Raw genomic sequence first — 14321 nt, 5'->3', positions numbered from 1 at the left:
ACAATAAGTAGTCTTTCAGTCCATGAACAAGGAATATTCTTCCATTTATTTAGGCCTTCTTTGTTTTCTTTTAGCAATGTTTTCTGTGTATGAGTCCTTTACATCCTAGGTAAAACTATTCTTATAAATTTGATTGTTTCAATTTCTATTTAATTGGAATTTTTTTCTTTATTTCCTCTTCACGTTTTTCATTATTAGTGTACAGAAACACTGATTTTTATGCATTGATCTAGTATTCTACTGCTTTGCTGAATTTGTTTATTAGCTCTAGAAGTTTTGCTGTAGATTTTTCAACATTTTTCATATATAGAATTAGGTCACCTGCAATAGGGAAATTTTGCTTCTTTTGCAATTTGTATATCTTTTTTAAATTTTTTAATCTTTAAATTTTATTTTTAAAGAAGTCTTAGATTACATAAATGTTGCATTGGAAATGTAGGGGTTTCTCATATACCCCTCCACATTAACAAAATCTTCATTAGTGTGGTACATTTGTTACAATTGATAAACATATATTGAAGCATCGCTACTAACCATGGTCTATAGTTTACATTATGCATTATACTTTGCACTGCACAATTTTATAGGTTTTTGACAAAAAGTGTAATGGCCTGTAACTCTCATTGCAATGTCATACAGAACAATTCCAATGTCCCCCAAATGCCCCGTGTTACACCTGTTCTTCCCTCCCCTTTCTCTCAGAACCTCTGGTGACTACTCTCTTTATATCAATGATACAAGCTCTTCCATTACTAGAATAATAATAAGCCTATTTTAGTCCATAGTTGCATTCCTCCTTTACGTTTGCTCATTCCTCAATGTTGAGGATTTGGGGATGCTGATGCCCACACTGCTTCTGATTGAGAGGGGGTTTAAATCCCATGGGGCAAATGGATGAAACTGTCTTGCTTGCAGTTGTAGATACTCTCTGATATGGGGGGATAGACATTGTCCATCATCATTCTTTTGTTAGTTGTCCTGGGCAAGTCCAATGAATGGGAGAGTGGGTATTGACTGTAACTCTGCTGAGATTCAGGGCTCAACTAGTACATGAACAGACTACAGATTTAAGTTTCTGGGACATATAGTTAATGGATATAGTGCTAATTATAGGTTCAAATAAATGGGATAGAAGAATCTTGTGTAAGAAAATTATAAATGATTCTAACTCCCAAACACTGGGAGGATAGGTTTTCATATATTCCAAGGCAAGGTTCACTAACAGGGCGCTGAATTTCTGGGGTTGTCTGCCCTGCCCATAGTGTCTAGATGACTGTAGAGCCCTGAGGAGCTCCCCTGCTTGAGACACTGTTTATTGTGGCAGGCAGTGAGATCTTTGTGAGATGTGCATAAGTAATCTCTCAAATAACCTCCTGACACACTTTATAATCTCAGCCATAAAAACAATTTGTGTTTAATACTTTCCCCATAGGGTCAAGGTCTTTTACCAAATGCATTGCTACTTGGAGCTTGGTAATAATCCCTCCGTGCCAGGGAGGTTTATCCCTGGGAGTCATGTCCCACACCGGGGGAAGAGTAGTGAGTTTATATGCTGAGTTTGGCTTAGAGAAAGGCCACATTTAAGCAACATGGAGGTCTTCAGGAGGTAACTCCTAGGCAATATATAATGCTAAGCTAAGTTTCAATTTTACAAGACCAAGGTTCATAAGTACAAGCATCAATATCAAGTGCGTGGCATATTTGTCTGTCCTCCTTCACTAAACACTGCCCATGTACTCTAGGGATTCTTGCCAGTCTATTAGAAAATGTAACAAGACTTCCGAGGATGGGAATTCAATATTCTTTCAGTTATTGCGTGAGTTTCCACCCATTAAGACCAACACCCTATGACCATGTGAACACATTCATATTCCATAGAGGCATGCCCTAAGTGCAAGCCTGCCCAAGCACCCCCTACCAACGACACCCTGCACCAGTGATCCTTCCCTGCCACAGTTGCGGCCCTTCTGCAATCCAAAACCTCCCCCAAAATAAAAATAAATAAATAAATAAATAAAAATAATAAAACAATTTTTTTTGCATTGTGTCTTACGTCACCATAAGATCTGTTAACTTTTATGTGAAGTAACAACTTCTTCTGTATGTTCTCCCAATGTCTTATTTTTTTCAGTTTATTTTCAAAGAAGCTTTAGGCTACAGAAAAACCATATCAAAAATATAAGGGATTCCCATATACTTCACCCTTCCCCATCTCACATTTTACCCTATTAATAACATCTTATATGAGTATGGTACATTTGTTACAATTGATGAACAAATATTGAGGCATTGCTTCTAACCATGGTCAATGGTTTACATTATGGTTTACATTTTGCACTGCTACACTATTATAGGTTTTGACAAAATGTGTAATGGCCTATATTTGTCATTGCAAGATCATGCAGAACAATTGAATACCCTAAAAATGCCTATGTTCCATCTCTTCTTCCCTCCACCTCCCCTGAGAACCTATGGTAACCACTAAGTTTCAAGTTTTTTTTTTAAAGATTTATTCATTTATTTAATCCCCCCTCCCCCGGTTGTCTGTTCTCTGTGTCTATTTGCTGTGTCTTGTTTCTTTGTCCACTTCTGTTGTCGTCAGCTGCATGGGAAGTGTGGGTGGCGCCATTCCTGGGCAGGCTGCACTTTCCTTCGGGCTGGGTGGCTCTCCCTACGGGGCGCACTCCTTGCGCGTGGGGCTCCCCCACGCGGGGGACACCTCTGCATGGCAGGGCACTCCTTGCGCGCATCAGCACTGCACATGGGCCAGCTCCACACGGGTCAAGGAGGCCCGGGGTTTGAACCACGGACCGCCCATGTGGTAGATGGACGCCCTAACCACTGGGCCAAGTCCGTTTCCCTAAGTTTCAATTTTTGAAGAACATAGCAGGACTCCCCAGGATGGAAGTTAAATATTTTCTTGTTTATTGTGTGAGTCGCCACCCACTGAGTTAGCACCCTATGAAAACATGAACACTTTAATATTACATAGAAGCATGCCCCAGGTGTGTCTTATTCCCCTTATCACCTCACCCCTGATGCCCTACACCAGTAACCCTCCCCTGCCTTATTTGCCAAAAGATCATTCCCACCATTGTAGTTTTAACCACAGACATACAATTTCCCAGAGTTCACCTGTTTCTTCCTCCAGCCCTCCCTCTTATATTCCTTTTATTCCTTTTTCTTGCCTAACTGCTTTAGCTAGAACTTCCAGTACAATGTTGAATAATGGTGGTGAGTGGGCATCCTTGTCTTGGTCCTGATTTGAGAGGGAAAACTTTCAGTCTCACTGTTGAATATTATATTAACTGTGAACTTTTCATAGATGCCTTTTATCATGTTGAGAGAGTTTCCTTCTATTCCTAGTTTTCTAAAGTTTTCATCAAGGAGGGGTGCTGGATTTCATCAAATTTTCTGCATCAATTGAGATGACCATGTGTTGTTTTTTTTTCTTTCATTCTGTTAACATGTTGCATTACATTAATTGATTTTCTTTTGTTGAATGACCCTTGCTTACCTGGGATAAATCCCACATGATCAAGGTGTATAATTTTTTACTGTGTTGTTGGATTCGATTTGCTAGCATTGTGTTGAAGATTTTTGCATCTATATTCATAGGAGAAATTGGTCTATAATTTTCTTTTCTGGCTTTAATATTAATGTGATGCTGGCTTCATAGTTTCAGTTAGGGAGTGTTGCCCCCTCTTTAAGTTTTTGGATGAATTTGAACAGGATGGATATTAATTCCTCTTGGAATGTTTGGTAAAATTTAACATTTACCCTTTTAATCATATTCAGATGTATGTATGTATTTCAGTGCTGTTAGTTGCATTCACAATGTTGTGCTACCATCACCACCATCCATTAACAAAAGATTTCCATCATTCTGCATAGGAGCTTTGTACATTTTAAGCCTTAACTTCCCATTTCCTATCCCCAACCCATTTCCTGGTAACCTATATTCTAGATTCTGATTCTATGAGTTTGTTTATTCTAATTGTTTCAAAACAGTGAGATCATACAATATTTGCCCTTTTTGTCTGGCTTATTGTACTCAACATTATGTCTTCAAGGCTGATCTCTGTTGTTGCATGGATCAGGACTTCATTCCTTTTTGTGGCTGAATAATATTCCCTTGTATGTCTATACCATATTTTATTTATTCATTCCTCTGTTGATGGACACTTGGATTGCTTCCAACTTTTGGCAATAGTGAATAATGCTGCTATGAACATTGGTGTGCACATTTCTTTTCATGTTACTCCTTTCAATTCTTCTGTGTATATACCTAGTGGGATTGCTGGATCATATGGCAATTCTATAGTTAGCATCCTGATAAACTGCAAACTCATCCTCCAAAATGGTTGCACCATTCTACATTCCCACCAGCAGTGGATGAGTGTTCCTATTCTTCCACATTCTTTCCAACACTTGTAGTTTTCTGTTTTTTTAATAGCAACCAGTCTAATAGGTGTAAATGCAGCTTTGGTTTGCATTTTCCCTAATAGCTAGTAATGATGAGCATCTTTTCATGGGCTTTTTAGCCATTTGTATTTCCCCTTTGGAAAACTGTCCATTCAAATCTCCTGCCCATTTTTAAAATGGGTTGTTTGTCTTTTATTTTTGAGATGTAGGATTTCTTTTTATATCCTGGATATTAGACCCTTAATGAGTAAGTGGTTCCCAAATATCTTCTCCCGTTGAGTAGGCTGCCTTCCTTGACAAAACCTTTGATGTACAAGTTTTTACTTTTGAGAGGTCCTATTTATCTATTTTTCTTTGATTGTGCTTTGGGTGTAAAGTTTATGAAACCATTTCCTACTACAAGATCTCATAGATGCTTCCCTACATTATCTTCTAGGAGCTTTATGGTCTTGCCTCTATATTTAGGTCTTTGATTCATCTTAAGTTAAATCTGTATAGGGCATGAGATGGTGATTCTCTTTCATTCTCTTTGATATGGATTTCCAGTACTTCCAACACCATTTGTTGAAGAGGCTATTCCTTCCCAGTTGAGTGGGCTTGGTGGCCTTGTCAAATATCATTTGGCTGTATATGTGTGTGTCTGTAACAGAACTCTCAATTTGTTTCCACTGGTCAGTATATCTGCCATGAGTCAATACTATGCAATTTTGACATTGTAGCTTTATGGTATGCTTTTAAGTCAGCTAGTGTGATTCCTCCAATTTCATTTTTTCTTTTGTAATATATTTTTGGCTATCTGGGACCCCTTGCCTTTCCAAATAAATTTCGTAATTGGATTGTCCAGTTCAGTAAAAAAAATTGCTGTTGTAATTCTTATGGGGATTATGTTAAATCTATAAGTCAATTTGGGTAGGATAGACAAGTTAATAATATTTAGTCTCCCAATTCATGAGCCTGGAGTATTCTTCCATTTATTTAGATCTTCTTTGACTTCCTGAGCAATGTTGTATAGTTTTCTGTTACAAGTCTTTTACATCCTTAGTTAAGTTTATACCTCGATATTTGATTCTTTTGGTTGCTGTTGTAAATAGAATTTTTTTCTTGATTTCTTTCCCATATTGCTCATTATTAGTATACAAAAATGTGACTGTTTTTTGTGTGTTGATCTTATATCCACCAATGTTACTGAACTCATTTATCAGCTCTAGAAGATTTGTTGTAGATTTTTTATGGCTGTCTATATATAGGATCATGTCATCTGCAAATAGTGTTTTACCTCTTCCTTGCCAATTTGGATTCCTTTCATTTCTCTTTCTTGCCTAAGTGCTTAAGCAAGTACTTCTAGCACTTTTTTTAAAAAAGATTTATTTTATTTATTTCTCCCTCACCCACCCCCTCATCATTGTCTACTCTCTGGGTCTATTCATTGTTTGTGTGGGTTTTTTTTAGGAGGCACTGGGAACTGAACCCAAGTCCTCCCATGTGAAGGGAAGCACCCATTTGCTTGAGCCATTTCCTCTTCTAGGTTGTTGTATCTCTCATTATGTTTCCTCATTGTGTTTCTTCGTTGCATCAGCTCACTGCACCAGCCCATCACATCACCTCGCTGTCTTGCTTGTCTTCTTTAGGAGGCACTGGGAAGCAAACCCAGGACTTTCCATGTGGTAGACAGGTGCCCAACTGCTTTAGCCACATCTGTTTCCTGTAATACTGCTAATGTTAAATAAGAGTGATAACAGTGGGCATCCTTGTCTTATTGTAGATCTTAGACAGAAAGCCTTTAGCATTTCACCATTGAGTATGATGTTAGCGGAGGGTTTTTCATATATACCTTTATCATGTTAAGGATGTTTCCTTCTAATCCTATCTTTCAAACAGTTATTATCGAGAAAGGATGCTATATCTTGTCAAATGCTTTTATTATGTCAATAGAGATGATCATGTGATATTTTTCTTTTGATCTGTTAATGTGGTATATTACATTGATGCAAGGATTGACCCATCCTTAATTACCTGGTATAAAGCCCACTTGATCATGGTGTGTTGTTACTGCCTTCCTTCCCCCTCCTCCTAGCCCTTGTTATCTCCCTTTTCCAGCCGTTGCTATCCTTCCCGCCAGTCCCACCCACTTAGCCAACTCATAATCTGCCCCCTTCCTTAGTCACCGCTTACCTCATAGCTGCCTGCACGGCTCCACCTATCCACTACCGCCGGCCCCGTAGTTAACCCGCCCCAGCTCCTACCCCTCCCTTAACCTGACCCTATATAATCAAGTGTATTTCCGCAATAAAGTAGACTAGCTCACTCTCACAGGCTGTCTCCGTGGTTTTTACCGCGCGTCCCCCACACCTGGAGAACCTAGGCCTACGCGCTGGCCTAGGGGCTCACCGCCGAGCCGTGGACGCCCGCCCGGTCCTCATGGGTTGCTAACTCAAAATAGCTGCCCACAGTTGGGGGCTCGTCCGGGATCCTTTCCTTCCACCGCCCTCCGGCCCCTCTCTGCTGCTGCTGCTGCTGTCTACAGGCGACCATTTCAGCTCTCCAGGTAGGGACCCCATCGCCGTCTTTTCTTCTCCCACTATGGGCGCCTCTCTCTCCTCACACCATACCCCTCAGGTTCGGCTTTTAGCCGCCTTGCTTGATACCAATGGAGTCCGCATTTCCCTGAAACAGCTCCAAAAATACTGGGACCTGCTACTCCCTTTTAATCCGTGGCTCGCCACCTGCCAGCTCTGGAGCCCGGACACATACTCTCGACTCATAGATCGAGTCACCTCTGCCATAGAGCATGAGAAGCAGTCTTTTCCGCCCGGCCTGCTGCCTGCTCTAGTAGCCATACGCGCCTGTCTCCTTGGTGCGCCGTCAGAAGCCATCCGAGACAAATCAGTTAAGCAACCCAATGACTATGAGCCCGACGATCCTGGCGACACAAATTCTCTGTCTGACCAGCTCGCCGCTGCTCTCGAACGCGAACCTCCCCGCCCGCGCTCCCCACGGCCCGCAGAAGCCGCTTCAGCAGCTCCTCAAAATGGCGGACTTTCTCCTTCTTCTTCCACCTCTGCCCAAAATGGCGCACTTCCGGCTTCTTCTTCACTTATATCCGAGCCCGCCGGCGGGAACAAAGGCGCTTCCTCTCGCCTTTACCCGCCCCTCCCTGTCCCGTCATCTTCCGGCCCTGCTCCGGAAATGATGCAGACACCATCTTCCGTTAAACCGGAAAAGCCTCCTGTGCCATTTTGTCCCTCACCGGACGTGACTTCGCCGCCATCTTGGCCGGCGCCCGGAAATGACGCGACTTCGCCGCCATCTTGGCCGGCGCCCGGAAATGACGCGACTTCGCCGCCATCTTGGCCGGCGCCCGGAAATGACGCGACTTCGCCGCCATCTTGGCGGCGCCCGGAAATGACGCGACTTCGCCGCCATCTTGGCCGGCGCCCGGAAATGACGCGACTTCGCCGCCATCTTGGCCGGCACCCGGAAATGACGTCACTACACCGCCATCTTGGCGGGCGCCCAGAAGTGATGTAGCCGCTCCGCCATCTTGTCCAGCGCCCAAAAATATCCCGCCGCCAGCTTGTTGCCGCCTTGACGCTGCTAAGCCATCATTCTCTCATCTGTTCCCCGCTGCTGTTCATCCCTCGCCACCACCGTATGGCAGCAGCCCCCCACCTGCTTCTAGCGAAGTGCATTCTCCTGCCCCCCAGCTATACCCGCTCAACCCGCTGCCCACGCAGCAACGCCCTCAGACTTGGCTTCCCTTCACAGCAGAAGAAGTTAAAACTCTTCGCAAAACCGTTAAAGAAGACGGCATTGATAGCCCATATGTTCAACAACTAATAGAAGAGTTAGGGGTTCAGCTTGTTCTTCCTTATGATTGGATCTCTCTAGCCCGTTCCATCCTTCAGCCAGGCCAGTTTCTTGAATGGCGCGCTCACTATCAAGTGGCTGTTGATCAACAAGTAGTGGAAAATGTTCGAGCAGGTGTCCAAGATCCTGCTGATGCCTACACAGGGGTTAACAACTATGCTGACCCTCGTTCCTATGTGGACATAGACCCAGGGTTTTGGCACCGAGTGAAAGTTCTTGTTCAGCGGTCATTTTCTTTGATTTCCACCAAACAATCCACCAAGTTCACGCAAATACTTCAGGACTCGCAAGAAACCTTTCCGGCATTTGTTGCCCGCGTTATTGAAGCATGCCAACGTAAAATTACTAACGAAGACGCTCAGTTTGCGTTAGCAAAAGAACTTATTCTTGATGGGTGCCTCGCACCCTTCCGAGCTGTCATCCTTCCTATCCGCGATAAGCCGATGCACGAATGGGTCCTAGCTTGTCGAGATATTGACCCACAGACTAAAGCACTTACTGCTGCCTTCGCTTCCGCCATGGCTGTCTCATCTGCCTCCACTTCTGCCTGTTTTCGATGCGGTCAGCCCGGTCATTTTGTTCGCGAGTGCCCTCAACCGGCAGCTCCCCGCCCTGCCGTAGCACTGCACAGACCAAGAGGTCCCCCCACGCCATGCCCGCGCTGTGGCAAAGGGTATCACTGGGCCCGCGACTGCCGCTCAGCGCAACGTTTTTCTCAGCCTTTAAACTTCTAGCGGGGCAGGCCTCAGCCCCTCCCCCAAGAGGCCCTTCACAAAGCTCCAAAACCCTAATGTGGACCATGCCTACCAAACGTCACCAAAGACCTTCACTAGAACTTAAAATAGAGGGACAATGGCTTGACGGACTCTTGGACTTGGGTGCTGAAATCTCTTGTATTCCCTTCGAAATCGCCGCTTTTAATCACTGGCCCCTCGAAACTGGCCCTCAAGTCATCGGCGCCACGGGAGCTGCTACCTCTTGGAAAACATCTCAGCCTCTGCATTGGAGCGACCGAGAGGGTCATGAAGGCCAAATTCGCCCACTCGTCCTCTCTTCAGTCCAAACCATCCTGTGGGGAAGAGATGTACTCAGCCAGCTAAAAGCTCGAATCACTACAGAAGCCTTCTTAGCTGCGCCGCCCCCCCCCCTTATAGGGGCCACTGCTCCCGTTTCAAGACCTGACCCTATCCCTCTGGATTGGGACACAGAGGAGCCCATCTGGGTCGAGCAGTGGCCCTTGCCAACTCACAAACTACAAGCTCTCTCTGCCCTCGTTGAAGAGCAACTACAGGCAGGGCACATTGAGCCGTCTACCAGTCCCTATAACTCGCCAGTTTTTGTCATCAACAAAAAGAATACAAGCAAGTTTCACCTCCTCCACGACCTTCGAGAAATTAACAAGCATATTAAGCCAATGGAGTCACCCCAGCCTGGTTGCCCGCATCCCACTGCAGTCCCCCAGCATTTTTATGCTGCCACTATTGACATCAAAGATTGCTTTTTCTCCATTCCCCTTCACCCGCGAGATTGTCCACGATTTGCGTTTACAGTCCCGCGTACCAACAATCAAGGAGCAGCACTCCGATTCCAATGGCGAGTACTACCACAAGGCATGCGGAACAGTCCAACTATATGTCAGCTCTATGTCAATCATGCCATTGAGCCGCTACGCTCTAAGTTCCATCCAGAGCACACATACATCATCCACTATATGGATGACCTTCTTTTAGCAGCAAGTTCTAACACACTTCTCAATGATCTACTCTCTGCAGTTATGACGAACCTCTCAAGTCTTGGATTAACAGTGCAACCTGACAAAGTTAACCCCCAGCCACCTTTCCAGTTCTTAGGCTTTCATTTTCATCAATATATTCGGCCCACCAGCCCGCAAATCCATGTTTCTGATCACATGACGCTGACTGAGCTCCAATGGCTTTGCGGACAGATCAATTGGCTTCGATCAGCACTCCCCATCACAACAGCGCAAATGCAACCCCTTTTCGAGCTCCTGCAGACTAAATGCAGTCCATCCGCTGCAGTCGTTCGCCCCATCACCATCACCCCAGCTGCCAAAGAAGCCATCCAACAAGTAAATACTGCACTCCAGCAATGCCGCCTAGAGCGATTCTCTCCCGATCTCCCAATCCTTGCCTTAGTTTTGTCAACACCAGTCACCCCAACGGGTCTCCTATGGCAAGATGGTCCTCTTCTTTTTCTACACACGTCAAAAAGTAAACTCCCAAAAATCTGCCCATTTACAAGGGCTTGGATCACATTAGCCACCGACTTAGTACTTCTCTCCATACAAACGTACGGCGTCCCGCCACACACCATTGTTTGGCCCTTTGATGCAAGAGAAGTTACTTCCCTTATCATGAATAATGCTCAAATGCAGAGCCTGATAGAGTTCTTTCGTGGCTCCTTCGACAACCACTATCCTCATCATCCACTGTTGCAAGGTGTATCTCAATTAGCATTTTTCAACCCGTTCCGTCCGCTGCCCGCAAGAAAGCCAATTCCCTTCGCCATCACTGCTTTCACTGATGCCTCAAAAAGGGCCTTCGCTGCTGTCATATATGCGCCAGGAAAGCTTGAGCCACGACAGGTAATGTTTGCCAATCACCTTTCTGTTCAAGTGGGTGAACTTTTAGCTGTCGCTGCAGTCCTCAATCTTTACCCAGACCAGCCTCTCAACATCTTTACAGACAGCTTATACACCTTACAGGTATGTTGCAGCCTCCCACTTGCTACCTTTCTACCCAGCGACTCATCTATAGATCAAGCACTCGCCTTTGTACAGCGACTGCTTGAAGAAAGGCAACAACCCTGGTTCATCGCTCATATCAGAAGTCACTCTGGCCTGCCAGGACCACTGACTCAAGGAAATGCCCTTGCTGACGCCTTAGCGTCTGGCCGCCATGTATACCCAGCTGCCATTCGAGAAGATTCCATTGACAAAACAAGACCAGGGGACTTCGTCAACCAAGCCAAACTTTTACACTCTCAATTCCACTTCTCTGCGCGATCTATCCAGAAGCTCTTTCCAGACCTTCCCTTCGAAACATGCAAACATCTTGTGGGTTCCTGTCGAACATGCGCACCTTTGCTACCCCTTGGACCCTTGCAGCCCCGCGGAGCTAATCCCCGCGGCCTGCGGCCTAACTCCCGCTGGCAACTAGACGTCACCCATGTTAGTGCTTTTGGGCGCCTTAAATATCTTCATGTTGCAGTTGATACCTTCTCGCACCTATGCTATGCTGTGCCCCTCACAGGAGAGAGTGCCAAACATTGCATCAAAGCGCTTCGGCAAGCCATTCTATTCATGGGAATTCCCTGGGATCTAAAAACCGACAATGGACCAGCCTACCGCAGTGCCACCTTTGCCAGCTTTGTGCAGATGTACCACATCACACACCATTTCGGCATCCCCTACAACCCGCAAGGGCAAGGAATTGTTGAGCGCACTCACCAACAGCTCAAGCTACTCATTCAAAAAGAAAAAACTTCCTCTCCCCATAAAGCCCCTGCCGACGTCATTACTGCTTGCCTTATCCATCATAATCTCCTGACCTTCGATAACAAAGGACTCTCCCCAACTCACAAACATTGGGGACCCATGTGGCAACCTTCACAAGTTCCTCTTGTTCATTGGAAAGACCCCGCCACAAACCTTTGGCAAGATCCAGCCCCCTTGCTAGCACAGGGGAGAGGCTTTGCTTGTGTCTTCCCAGACTCCGAGCCACAACCGCTCTGGGTTCCTGGACGCTACATCAGGCCTGCCACCGACCCCAAAGTTCCATTGAATGACGAGTACACTGCGCCCTCCGTTAGAGACAACATTGACTGCGGAGGCCCAGATGTCGCCCCATTCGCTCAAATTCAACACCAACCAGCCCCTCCCTGAAATGTTTATATTTAAATAAGTACTCTCTCCGAGTTTCTTTCCGCTGATTGTCCCTCCCCTATGAGGGCTCTCTTCTCCCTTCTTTGTCTTTACAGATTCCCCAAAAGACTTGACTCTGCACAATTTACAAGAAGAGCCTTATTGCCACCTCTACAACCTGCTGCTGACAAGTGCCTGACCTCCACCGAAACGTGCCTTACAACTTATCAGAGAAGAACTCTCAGTGCAGATGCTCTTCCCACTCCCCTCGCACCCTCACCCACTTTTATACTTCTTTTTTATAGTCTTCATTTTTTAAACAATCTTTTCAGCTGTCTGTCTCGCAGCTACAGCCCCAGCAGATTGGAACCTCCGCCAACGCTTTCTCCTTGCTGTCGCCTTTCTACTTCTAATTGGCGTTTTCACCTCCCTCGTCGCCCTCCTCCCATGACCACCATGTGCCCCCAAGCAAATTCACTTGAGCCTACCTCTCCAACATCACCGCCCGCGAGAACCACACCAGCTCCTTCTCGCCGCGAACGACGTCGACAACGCTTCCTTGCCCGCCGCCTAAGCCGTCTTTCCCTGGAAGATGATGACCCCATCGAGCGCCAAGTTCTCCAGCTCCTCCGACAAGCCCGCTCTGTTCACACCCCCGCCTCCTGTTCCCCTACCCTTCCCTACCTCATCCATCTCCTCATTCTCATGTTGTCTCTAGCCTCCTCGGCCCAAAGCTCCTCATCCCATCAGCCATTCAACTGGACCTTGCAGACATTCCCGGAAAAGCGCATTCTCACTTATAATGTTACTAGTGTCGCTCCCTCCTTTCTCACGCATGTCTGCCCTCTTGCTGGAATTTCCTTCCGTCCCGAATGCCAAGTAAGCAACATCAGAAAAGCGAAGGTAGGCCACCACTCCTCCTCATCCTGTCGAGGCGGGGATACAGCATGCCTGCTTTCTCGAAACAACCGTCTCCTTGGCCCTCAATTCAACCCTGTGTCTGGTTTTTACATCTGTCCTGCTAGTGCTCGAGGTTGTCATGACCCATCATACTTCTACTGCCCCTCTTGGGGATGTGTGACCATGGCCCATGGATGGTCCGGCGCCCCCAACAGAGACCTGTATCTCTCTTTCCAAGTAGCCAACAATTCCCGTTGGGACTTTATTTGGCTGACAGTAAAAAACCCAAACGACGATACATGGCTGGCCGCTCGCCCCTATGGACTCCGGTTGTATATGAGCAACTATGATCGTGGCGCTTTGTTTGAAATCCAAAAGCGTGTTGTCTCCGCCCCACCCTCTGCTATTGGTCCCAACCACCTCCTTAACCCTCCTCCCGCACCCACTGTTCACCCTCTTCCGTCCTCATCTACCCCCCTCAAAATCTCTTCCACCTCGGCCGCCGACGTCCCTTCTACAAGCCCCACTTCCCCCCCTGCTCCAGGTATTCAACCACATCCTCTCATCCCCTCTAGTCCCTACTTCAAACTCCTAAACGCCTCCTATTCCTCTCTCAATGCCTCCCACCCCAACCTCACTCGCTCTTGCTGGTTATGTCTTTCCCCCAGCCTCCCCCTCTATGATCCACTTGCTATCCCTTCACCACTCTTTACTTCCTCCACCGACGATTCCCCCTCTTCCTGCAATTGGAATCAGTCTACTCATGTCCCACTCACTTTTACGCACATCTCTTCCAAAGGTTTATGCATTCACCCCCGTTCTTCCCACACTCCTAGCCTTACTGTCTGTACCAACTATACCTCCCCAGACGTCTCTGCCAAATACTTAGTTCCCCTAAACACCACCCAATGGCTCTGCTCTTCCACCGGACTTACCCCATGCTTATCTGTTGCCACACTTAACAAGACCAAAGAAACGTGTGTTCTCATCCTCCTCACGCCCCGAGTCATCTATCACACTCCTCTACATTTCTTTGAAGCCTTTGATCACACTCAAGAAGCTATTTACCTCCACAAACGCGAACCTATTACTGCTGTACTCACTGTCACTTCCCTCCTAGCTACAGCTGGAGCCGCCACTGGTGTTGCAGCCCTAGCCACACAAGCCTCCGCCCTCCAAAACCTTAGACAAGCAGTAGACTCTGATATCATCTACCTCCGAGATGCAGTCAAGTATCTTAGAGACT

The sequence above is a fragment of the Dasypus novemcinctus genome, chromosome 5 (genome assembly GCF_030445035.2).
Source record: "Dasypus novemcinctus isolate mDasNov1 chromosome 5, mDasNov1.1.hap2, whole genome shotgun sequence".
Classification (NCBI taxonomy): Eukaryota; Metazoa; Chordata; class Mammalia; order Cingulata; family Dasypodidae; genus Dasypus; species Dasypus novemcinctus.
Note: the sequence above shows the minus strand (reverse complement) of the source record.